This window comes from Mchenga conophoros, linkage group LG13 (genome assembly GCF_057382185.1).
Source record: "Mchenga conophoros isolate Kocher_MC1m ecotype Shallow Benthic linkage group LG13, M_conophoros_male_GT1.1, whole genome shotgun sequence".
NCBI lineage: Eukaryota > Metazoa > Chordata > Actinopteri > Cichliformes > Cichlidae > Mchenga > Mchenga conophoros.
Window position 1 is genome coordinate 3,040,234 of NC_140538.1, and position 11,269 is coordinate 3,051,502.

Below are 11,269 nucleotides of genomic sequence, written 5' to 3' on the forward strand. Positions count from 1 at the left end.
AGCCTCCTATACAGGTGAATGAGGTGATGAACACACCCTCCTCCAGCCATAAGCCACCTCAGTGGGACCCTCCAGTTAAGTTGGACCATCTCAGGGAAAATGAACAACAAACGGTGAGACAGCTGTTAAGAGAGGAATGTCATGCTTTTGCTTATGATGATAAAGATGTTGGGTGCATCCCCAGTTTAAACATGCACATCACATTGCATGACACAACACCTGTTCGAAAGACCTACATATCTGTGCCAAAGCCTCTGCACCAAGAGGTGAAAGACTATCTTCAAGACCTGCTGAACCGTGGGTGGATTTCAGAGTCTAGGTCACCCTACTCGTCTCCAATCGTCTGTGTTCGGAAGAAGTCGGGTGAATTGAGATTGTGCTGTGATTACAGGGAACTCAACCGGAAGTCAGTACCAGACAGACACCCAATTCCCAGAATTCAGGATATGCTAGATTCCCTTCATGGCAGCTCCTGGTTCTCTGTTCTTGATCAGGGGAAAGCATACCATCAGGGGTTCCTGGACCCTGAAAGTCGCCCCCTGACAGCCTTCATCACACCTTGGGGCTTGTACCAGTGGAACCGCATACCCTTTGGCCTCAGCTCGGCCCCAGCAGAGTTTCAGCGGAGCATGGAGGACTGTTTAAGGGGACTGCGGGATGTAATCTGTCAGCCATATTTGGACGACAACCTAGTCCACTCTACTTCATTTGATACTCATCTTGAACACATCAGAGCCGTCCTTCAGAGATACCAAAAACATGGTGTCAAACTCAGCCCACAGAAATGTGACATCTTCAAGAGAAAGGTACGTTTCCTTGGTCGGATGGTGTCCGAAGAGGGATATACCATGGACCCAGCGGAAATAGTCCCTGTACAAGCTCTCAGAGACAAACCACCATCCACAGTGGGGGAACTGAGTCGGGTCCTAGGATTCCTGTCCTACTATAGATCCTATATCCCAAACTTTTCAAAAGTGGCAAAACCCCTGTACCAGTTGCTGACACTGCCTCCAGATAAAGCACCGCCACCAGTGCCCAGGACAAAGGGGAAAGTGGTTAAGACAAAACCGAAAGGTCGACCACCGCCTAACACACCCATTAAATGGACTGAGAGCCATCAAAATGCCTTAAATGAGTTGACTGATTGTCTAACACAGCCACCTATTTTGGGTTACCCTGATTTCTCAGAGCCCTTTGTACTCCATTGTGATGCCTCACAACAGGGCCTGGGAGCTGTGTTATATCAAAAGCAAGCAGGCAAGATGAAGGTCATTGCATATGGCTCAAGGACATTAACACCCCCTGAGAAAAACTATCATATGCATTCGGGAAAGCTGGAATTCTTGGCTTTAAAATGGGCAGTCTGTGAACGCTTTCGGGACTACCTATATTACGCCCCACATTTTGTTGTCTACACAGACAATAACCCTTTGACATATGTCCTTACGACAGCAAAGCTGAACGCCACAGGCCACCGCTGGGTGAGTGAACTGGCTGACTTCAACTTTACTATCAAATACCGGCCAGGGAAGAAAAATGCTGATGCAGATGGCCTATCCCGCTTACCACTAAACATTGAGCAGTATATGGCACAGTGCACATCAGAAGTCAAACAGGGTGTCGCTAGAGCTGCTGTTGAAAGTGCAGTATTGCAGAGGGAGAATCTGCTGCATGAAACTGTTGTTGTCAGCCTGAGTGCCGTCAGTTTAGTGCAAGACGCGGTTACACTGTCTGCTGGAAAGTCTCTGTCACCCGAGGAAATCCGAGTGAGTCAGGAGAAAGATCCCATCATTAGTCGCTTTTTACAACACAAAATCAACAACTACTTACCAAAAGGTCGTGCCCTAACAGCAGAACCCCCTGATGTCAGAATCTTGCTGAGGCAGTGGAGCAGAGTGCACATAAATGATGATGGGGTCCTCTATAGGAGAGTGAAAGGCAGAGATCAGCTTCTTCTCCCTAAAGCGCATCGTGACACTGTGTTCAGGGAACTGCACAAAGAGATGGGACATTTGGGGACAGAAAGAACTCTGTGTTTAATAAGGGACAGGTTCTACTGGCCTCGAATGCAAAGCGATGTGGAGCATTTTGTAATGCATGCCTGCGAATGCCTCAAGAGAAAGCGGCCAAGTAAGATTACCAGGGCCCCACTGACCACCATTACAACGACATTCCCATTTGAGCTTGTGTCCATAGACTTTTTGCACCTTGAGACTTGTAAACAGGGATATGAGTACATACTGGTAGTGATGGACCACTTCACACGTTTTGCACAAGCTTATGCAACAAAAAACAAATCTGCAAAAACAGTGGTGGATAAGGTCTTCAATCACTTTGCTCTGAACTTTGGTTTCCCAGCACGAATCCACCATGACATGGGCAGGGAATTTGAGAATCAGATGTTTTCCCAGTTGCAGAAAGTCTGTGGTTTACGTGGCTCTCACACTACCCCATACCATCCACAAGGAAATGGGCAAGTGGAGCGTTTCAACAGAACTTTGTTGTCCATGTTGAGAACACTAACTGACCTTGAAAAAGCAGACTGGAAGGAATCATTGACAAAAGTGGTGCACGCCTACAACTGCACTCGGAATGAGGCTACTGGGTTTTCCCCGTACTATTTGTTGTTTGGCCGTACTCCAAGACTTCCTATAGACATCTTGTTCAACTTGCCTTCACAGGAACAGCAATTAAGCTACGAGGAGTATGTGACAAAATGGCAATCCCGAATGAAGGAGGCCTATGAGATTGCATCTATGGCAGCCCAGAAAGAAGCTTCAAGAGGTAAACATTATTACAACCGTAAGACCTACGGAGCTCAACTTCATCCGGGGAACAGAGTCCTGCTCCGCAACCTCAAGGAGAGAGGAGGCCCAGGCAAGCTTCGGTCATACTGGGAGGATACAGTGTATGTGGTGGTGAGTCAAAAAAGCCCTGACATCCCAGTTTACGAGATCAAGCCAGAGAGGGGAGGAAAAAGCCGCACAGTACACAGGAACCTGTTGCTTCCATGTGACAGTCTACCTGTAGAAAAACCACACAGACAGGAGCAAAACGAAAAAAGAAAAAGCCTGAGACAAAAAGGGGTAGAAGCTCAACAACAGCTACTACAACAAGACACAGACGTGGAGAGTGAGGATGAGGGTGAGCTTGTGTGGAGGTTTCCACAGCAAAACAGTACCACCACCATTATCCCTCCAACCCTGGAATCTCTGGTGGGTGAACAACAACTGGGGGAGCCTCAAACAGCTGACTTCGACCCTTTCTTACAGGACCACAGAGAGATACACGAACCTGAGTTGCAGACAGCAGAGCAACATTACAACCACCAGGAGTCACAGGATGAACAACAAGATGAGCAAGGAGACAGTGACTCCAACAGTGAACTAGGGTTGTCACCTGTCCTCAGACACCCCAAGAGAGAGCGACGTCAGCCCAAAATGCTGACATATGATATATTAGGACAACCCACAGTCAGACAAGCTGATATGGACAGTGTTAAGATGGGAGCTATTTGCACCCAGAGACTGTGGAGGCCTTGGTGGCCTGAAGATATACCAGCAAGGTGTGAGAGACAGTAATAAGAAACTGATCCAAAATGAAGACATTTACATGAACATTGTGACAAGCAGAATAGAGCAAACGTAGCACCAACAGACAATGGACAGAATCTAACACTCATTCTTATGGTGTGTGCTAACTTGTCACATGCTGAACATATGATGATGATGACCATCTGTAAAAGATGCCTTGATATGTAAACAAAGTTAAGTGTGGTAACAGACTAGTGTATTGTTGGCCGAATATTGAGTCTGGTTACAGTCAGAAATTCAGAGTAACATGATGAACTTGTTTACTAACCTTGAGGGAGAAAAAATGGTTACTTGGCACAACAAGATTCATGATTAGCTTCTACCATGACTTTTAATTTGCTGAATGCAAATTGTTGTACTGCAATGTTTCATTGAACAGATGTCAGAAGCATGTGTAACCATAATTGTTACCCAGGGATAGGTATACTAATAGTACACAAGAAATGTACTGACAACGGCAAACATGTTCAAAGAGTTTAGGAAAAAATAGACGGAAGCCTTTTTTTCCCTCTTTCTTTCTTTTTTTATTAAGTAGGGGAGGGTGTGGCGCCCTGAGTATTTTGCGCATTAAGAACAAGTCTCAGATGTGTTCCTTATGTGTTCGTGCCCACCCCCCATCATCATTTTTTGCTATTTGTTGTGACAACAGTTTGCATCATAACACAGAGCGAAAAGCTCATTTGCTCCCACCTGATGTGATGTTAGGGCGATATTTAGTTTCGCCAGTAGGTGGCAGTGGCGGCTCAGACAAACGGGTAACTGGCAAAATAATCCTTCACAAAAGTAACGCAGGCCAGTTATTACAATGGAAGCCGCCAGTAACACTGAATTGTTTTGCTGTGTTTCAGGTGAGAGCAATATACGAGAACTACATACATTTATGTAAAGTTGATGCTTATTTAACATGTTTGGAGTGTAATTCTTGTTTATATGGTGTTTAATGTGAGCGAATAAGGGAGTTGTTTCACGTTATCTGTGGGTAAGGCTAGTAACATTTGTGCGTTAGCTAAGTCATGTTAGCCTCCTGCATTAATCTCTGTAACCGTGTTGTCCCATCAGTAAGGTGAAAGGAAACTATTAGCTGGTTTCAGTTAAAGTTATAGGAGATAGACCAGCCAGTACATGTTATGTTGTCTATTGTTACTGGTCATTTTCTCTGTGTGTTAAGGGCTGATTAATACGTGGCCATTACACGTAATGCCACAAAAGTAACGCAGGCCAGTTATTACAATGGAAGCCGCCAGTAACACTGAATTGTTTTGCTGTGTTTCAGCGCAATAAATCTTCATGTGCACCTGAATGAACCCTGTCGTCCTTCAGTGTGTAACATACGCACAGAGCTGCAATTAGACACTCCATTATATAAAGGCATATTCAGATAACAGGGGCACCAATGAGGTCAGTATGTGCCCTTTGTTGTGGGATTAATGAGTTTTTTAATAAAACAAAAAAAAATGCCCACTTCTTTATTGTCATGACCTAATGAGTGTGCCGGTGGCGCCAGGCCATGTTGGTGGGAAAGTGCCGCGGTTGTACCCGTCTCTCCGTCCTTTCCGTGCACCTGCATCCACCCCCTTCTCCCAGCGCCGGCCCGTGCTTTCCGGACCCCTCCTCCAGTGTTTGTATTCAAAGCTAGGAGCCAAACAAATGTTTAATTACCATAAAATGCTATCGGCATTTCGCCCTCTGACTCAATGAATGGCAACATAGAGCTCATTGAGGTTATCAACATGGGGACCAGTGGTCAATTGGGTCATTGATTTGGATTGTTTGACAGACCCGGAGCCAAGGCTGCAGGAGAAAGCAAAGTTCAAAAATCCCCCTCAGTTGAATCGAGAAGTTTGGCACAGAATCTGTTGGAAGGGGCTGTCAGGAGCGATTAGGGGGCATGAAAGGGCTCAGCGATCAAACGGGGCCTGTTCCAACGCTGCGCATTTAATTAGAATTTGCATGCCTTTGTTCCTGACCCTTCAGCAGGCATGATCTGATTACAAGGGTGAACAGTTACCGCCGGGGGAACGGGGAGCTTGCAACGTGCGCCCGCGCTTTTTCGCCCGGCAAAACGCGGCAGGTATTCTACGCAGGTGCAAATGGGTTGTGGGTGATGGCGACCCACGGCCGGACGCAAACTCAGAGCAGCTGGAGGGACGGAGGTGTGCGGGGGGGCAGCCGGAAAATATCCGACCCCCAAATGCTTCTGCTTCATTTCTGCCTCCTGCTGAATTGTGGGAGTTTGGGGAGGGGAGGGGCTGACTGAAGCGCTCCGTGGCCCATTAATTGGGAGGCACAGCGCCCTTTGACCCCTATGATGATGCAGGGTGACAGGGCAAATGGCGAGAGGTGATTGGCTAGCAGCTACAGCAGTTGAATCTGCCACCAGTGGTGTTCGGGGGTGGAAAAGGGCAGCGTGGACCCAAACTCTGCCCCCCCCCAATTATTTGCTCCTCCATCCAGTTTTATTAGTTTTTGTGGCAGATTTTTTTCTGTCATTTTTGCAAAACTTTTCTATTAATCGATTAAATATAGATATTTTACTCTAACAGCATGGCACAAAATAATCATCCCTTAAGTCAAATTTGCATATTTATTTCCCTACTTTACTGTAACTCCTCATAGCCTTTAATGACAATCACAATTCATATTCATGTCTCATTCTGATGATAATTAATAATACCTGAAATTCATTTGTGTTCCATGCTTTTTGCTGTTGTGATTGTTTAGATGATCGGGAACTGTGATGTGAAATGCTGATATTTGTTATACCAGTAATAATAAAAGTACACATTCATAATTTATACATTTATATTGTTAAGTTACCAAATTATTCCTAAAAAACCTTAATAACTGCCTTTAAGAGTCAATTATTATTAGTCGTAATATTAACAGTAACAAAGGAACTTGAATACTCAGAGTATTTATATAGATTAAGTTGTGTTAAATATTACAGAAACAGCTTTTTACTCGAATATTCCCGACACATTTTGAATTTATTAAACTGTTTCCAGTTAATCTGGACTTTATATGAGCATCACATATTTAATAACATGACCTTCATGATGTGAATGTTTTCCCAGTTCGTACATTTACAGATTTTCTAAGTGTATAAAATTGATTGGTTGTGGTTTTTAATCAGCTGTACTTATGAAGTTATGCAGGTTAAAAAGTGCTGCAAAATTATTTTTAAAGCGTCAGATTCATTCATGTACATGCTGGGAAAATATTCTTACTATGAGGGTAAACTTTTGCATTTGTTGTTCCACAAACACCCTCCTCCTCCTCCCGTCTCTGTCCCCCACACACATTTTGGGAATTGAGACGTCCTCTGACATGCCGTACTCGGATTTCCGGGTCACACTCAGGAAGCACAAATTAGAGAAATGAGGAAAGCCAGTAGAGTCCAGGTGGAGTGACGGCTGTCAGCACAGACAGCAAAGTGCAGAGTGATGCTCTGCTCAGAGTACAAGGAAAACTTTGTGTGTGTGAGAGTTTATTTTTAAGCAACTTTAATTCAATAAATTAGACTTTTTTTTTATGTAAATTTGATAAATTAGTAAAACTTAAAACACCTCATGTGCTCATTTAACCATTTATCAGATCTGATGCTTAGTTTAATATTCAGTGCTTTTTACTGGAAAACGCTTTTATTTCAATATTAAAGCCATAAATGTGTTTCAATAAAATGAAAACTCACTTGAAATTATTATTGCTTTGATTCACAAACCCACCACCTACTGACCAATCAGACCTCTGGGATCCTCCAGACCCTCAAGTGAGGACAGTAAGAGGGTTACGGTTACAAGCTCCGCCCCTTTTATAAGCTCGTGTCTACACTGATGACTCATCGGTTGATGAGCAGCGGGGATGGCGGCAGTGAAAAGATGATTTAATCATTTAACAGTTATTGATAACTGTGTTGAATCAAAGTATCAACACAGTTATCAATAACACCACATTTCAGGACACGGTAGGTTAACGACGAACACATTCCTCTCAGTTGTTTGCAGTTTTGTTATTCTGTCTTAAACGTTTTGGTGCATTACTCTGGAATAAATATGTTATTGCTTTGATTTTAGTTGAAGCTTTTTCAGCTGTTTCCATGATTTTTGTCTTCATGATCATTTTTTCACACTGATGTTTGTGATTTTCTTGTATCCTTGCCGGGACTGAAGGATGTGAGTAAAAACAGCTCCGGCGAGCTTTCCTGTATCAGGGAAACATGATGTGATGTGATCTGAAGGACTGGTGTGTTTTTGTGTGACGGAGGTCATTAGCGTGTTGTTTCTTTGTTAAAGTGTCTCCAGTGTGTCTGGGATGACGGCACGCACCCCATCCTCCTCCCACGTCTCTGCACCTCCACCCAGCTCTTTCTTGTTATTTATAGTATTCTTGTGTTTCTTTATGGAAGAGCTGCGCTGAATGAGAAGACTGACAATGTGACAATAAAAGCTTCTTATCCATTTTTCTCCTTAACAGATGTTTTGGTTGAAACATTTACTAAGACTTTACGTTTCGTTTCAGTGGATTTTAACTTAAGTCTGATTATTTTCATCTTCAGTACAGTAGGGCTGCTCTTTACAGTAGTAAAGATACTTTGGTGCACAAAAAGGCCGACAGGTTTTGGCCTGTGTGATGTGCAGATGTTGGTTCCTGCTGCAGGTCACGCTACTGTGCCACACGGACCAGCAAAAAGCTTTAAATATTTGTTTTTGGTTCATTATGTGCATTTTTGTCTGGACATCTGATGGAACAGGGACTCAAACTCGTGACCCATCTGTTATTGGGTTGGAGACAGGTGAGCAGAGGTGAGTCTGTCTCTTAGAGCCGGAGCTCAGAGATTCACAGCAGCGATATGCGAGACTGCAAAGCTTGGTATCAATCCAAAACCAAGCAAACACTGGGCCAGTACTGATACAGATACTGTGAACTTCTGCAGGATGGAGCAGTGTGTCAAACACATCTTTAAACTTGGGCACTGATGCAGTTGACGGCAGTAATTCGGGCGTGGCTCTGCGTCAGTATGGACAGTTACAGTTACAGGGCTGTGATGATGGCACTGCTGGAACATGTCACAACCAATGCAGGGCGCCCGCAGCAGCCTAGAAACGACGCTGCTGCAACGTGAAACAGGATCACAGCGTCTGCACCGTGCCTCGCACTCAAAGCACTTATATCTGATCTCGTCTTACGTACTCACCCCCTCGTACACTCTTCTTCAGCTTCCCCTCTGTCTGTTCCACCTGCTCGCCTGACTACCACAGGACTCAGAGCCTTTAGTTGTTCTGCCCGAGACTTTGGAATCCACTTCCACCAGACCTCCGGATCACAAACTCTCTACTTTTAAATCACATCTTCAAACCCATCTGTTCATAAATGCATCCCCTTCATCATGACTCAGTCTTAGTCCAGTTTGACCTTCTTTAGCTTTTATACTTTCATACTCGTTTACCTTATGTTTTTATTTGGTTGCACTACTGTACTCTGACCTTGAGGGTCTTTAAAGGTGCCTATAAATAAAATTATTACTATTATTGTTATTATTATTCAAAACTTTAACCAGGAAAAAAAAGGTGCTTAATGTTACTCTGTGTTAAACTGTGACACCCAGAGGTCCAGATGTTACTGCTGAATTACAGCGTTGAAGCTGCTACTCAACAAAAGTAATGCATTACAGTGGCCTGTCAGAAGTAATCCAGTACACTGCTCATTACTTTATTCCTTTGTTAGTCTTTAACATGGCCTGAGAAAAAATATAAAGCTGACATCCTTCATCCACGTGAGCTAAAAAACGGTGAAATAATTACTTTTATAACTTTACAAACTTTTCTAAACTTGCCTTCTGTCAACAAAAACAAAAGAGGAAATGAATCTGTGGAAGCATCAGACCGACGTCGCCTGCTTCACAGATAAAATGTGCTGAATCCAAATATGACTATTAGAACAGCTGATTTCTGAAACTGTATGGTTTCCAGTACATTTCATGATTTTTTAAATCATAACTTGTAAGTTTCTATATTCTAATGTGTTTATGTTCACTTCATATATGAAAGTATTTCACCTTTAGTTAAACATAAGAAAAAGAAAAATGATATTAAAAACATCACAGTATTTTCTCCCCCCTCAGTTCACATTTAGAGCTCAGCCTGGCAGGTCAGGGTGGGATGATGATGATGATGATGAAGAAATGTGGATACTCAGAGACATGAATGTGTTTCTTTCATCACATTATGTCTCAACCAAACAAAATGTTTGCTGTAACAGAGCAGCAGGACAGCAAAGTACTGTCAACAGCTTATTGGGAAAGAAAATAAAAAATATGACCAATTACTGGACGTGCACGATTACTTTTTGATACTCGGATGGTCCGAGATCAGAGTAGACGTCAAAAGATCAAACAGAGATAACATAAAATTATGTTTTTTCCTTTTAAATGTAACAGTTGCAGTGGAAGGATCATTTAGGCAAAGTGAACAACTTCACAAAGAGACAAAGTTTGACTGCATCTGTTTCAGCAGCAGGTTGCTGCAGGGCCCCGGAGTCGTCTGTGGATCGCTCGACTCACATTCAGCCGTCAGCTCTGACCGTCGCTGCAATAAAGTGAGTCAGGCTGGTTCTCAGTGCAAGACGAGGTTTACGGCTAAAATCATCCGGCGTCAGGACAGAGCCGCAGTCTGTTCATGTACACGTCTTTCTTCCATTTATTTTTCATTTGAATTATAAGCAAAGAGAAGGAAAATCAACTTTTACAAAGATGCTTTGAACTACATTAAATGTATGACGTTCAAAGTTCAAGTAGTGAAGCGCCATCGTGGCCTGCTCAATAATAAAATGAACGTAATGTTTCTGTCCTTAAACTTTCCTCCTCCCTCTACATGGACCAAAGTCCGTCAGTAATTCATTGAGAGCGTACTGTATGTACAGCCACACCGGCGTCACGTCGAGCTCTGCGCTCGTGTTGTTCTGCTTCAGGTCACCGTTCCTCTCTGGGGGAATCGTGGGGGGATCATGGGATTTCATGTGATTTTTGTTAACTGTAACGTGCTTATGTATTTACGTAAACACCGCACGCGCTTGCGTCTTTGAGAGGGCCTTTCTTCGTCACTGCCCGCCATCTGTTGGAGCTGGCAGTACAACCTGCCACTGTGCTCAAAAGGTCGCAGTTCACTGTTCGGCTTTTGATTCCACCGTGTGATTTACTGATGATTCATTAGAGGGACAGATGGAGAGCCCTGGGAATCACTTTATCGCAGGTCATTTTCCAAATGACAAGGACTGACGTTGGGATGATGAAAGTTGAAATGATATGATTTTGGTCGGCGAGCTGGAAGCAACGAGGCGGAAAACGGGCTTCTTGTGCTTGGCCGCGGTTTCTGTACTCCCTGAACCCTGAAATAATGACCCTTCCTTGTTCATTAATGTCTACTTGGTCAATCATAACACATCAGAAATGAGTTTAGCATTCAGGCGCAGGACAATTGACCTTGTGTGTGCCCTTCCTCACCAGCGAGCTGTCACAGGGCTTCATCCAAATTGAGGCAATTAGCTCCGATGTGTCTCCCCATTAAGCTGAGTATCTCCACTGTGTTCTAATGACAGCAGAAAAACATGGCCTAATCATGCCCGGCGTTTCCCCAAGAGTTCACATCCACTGCTAGCCCGAACACCCATGGTGAGCTGAG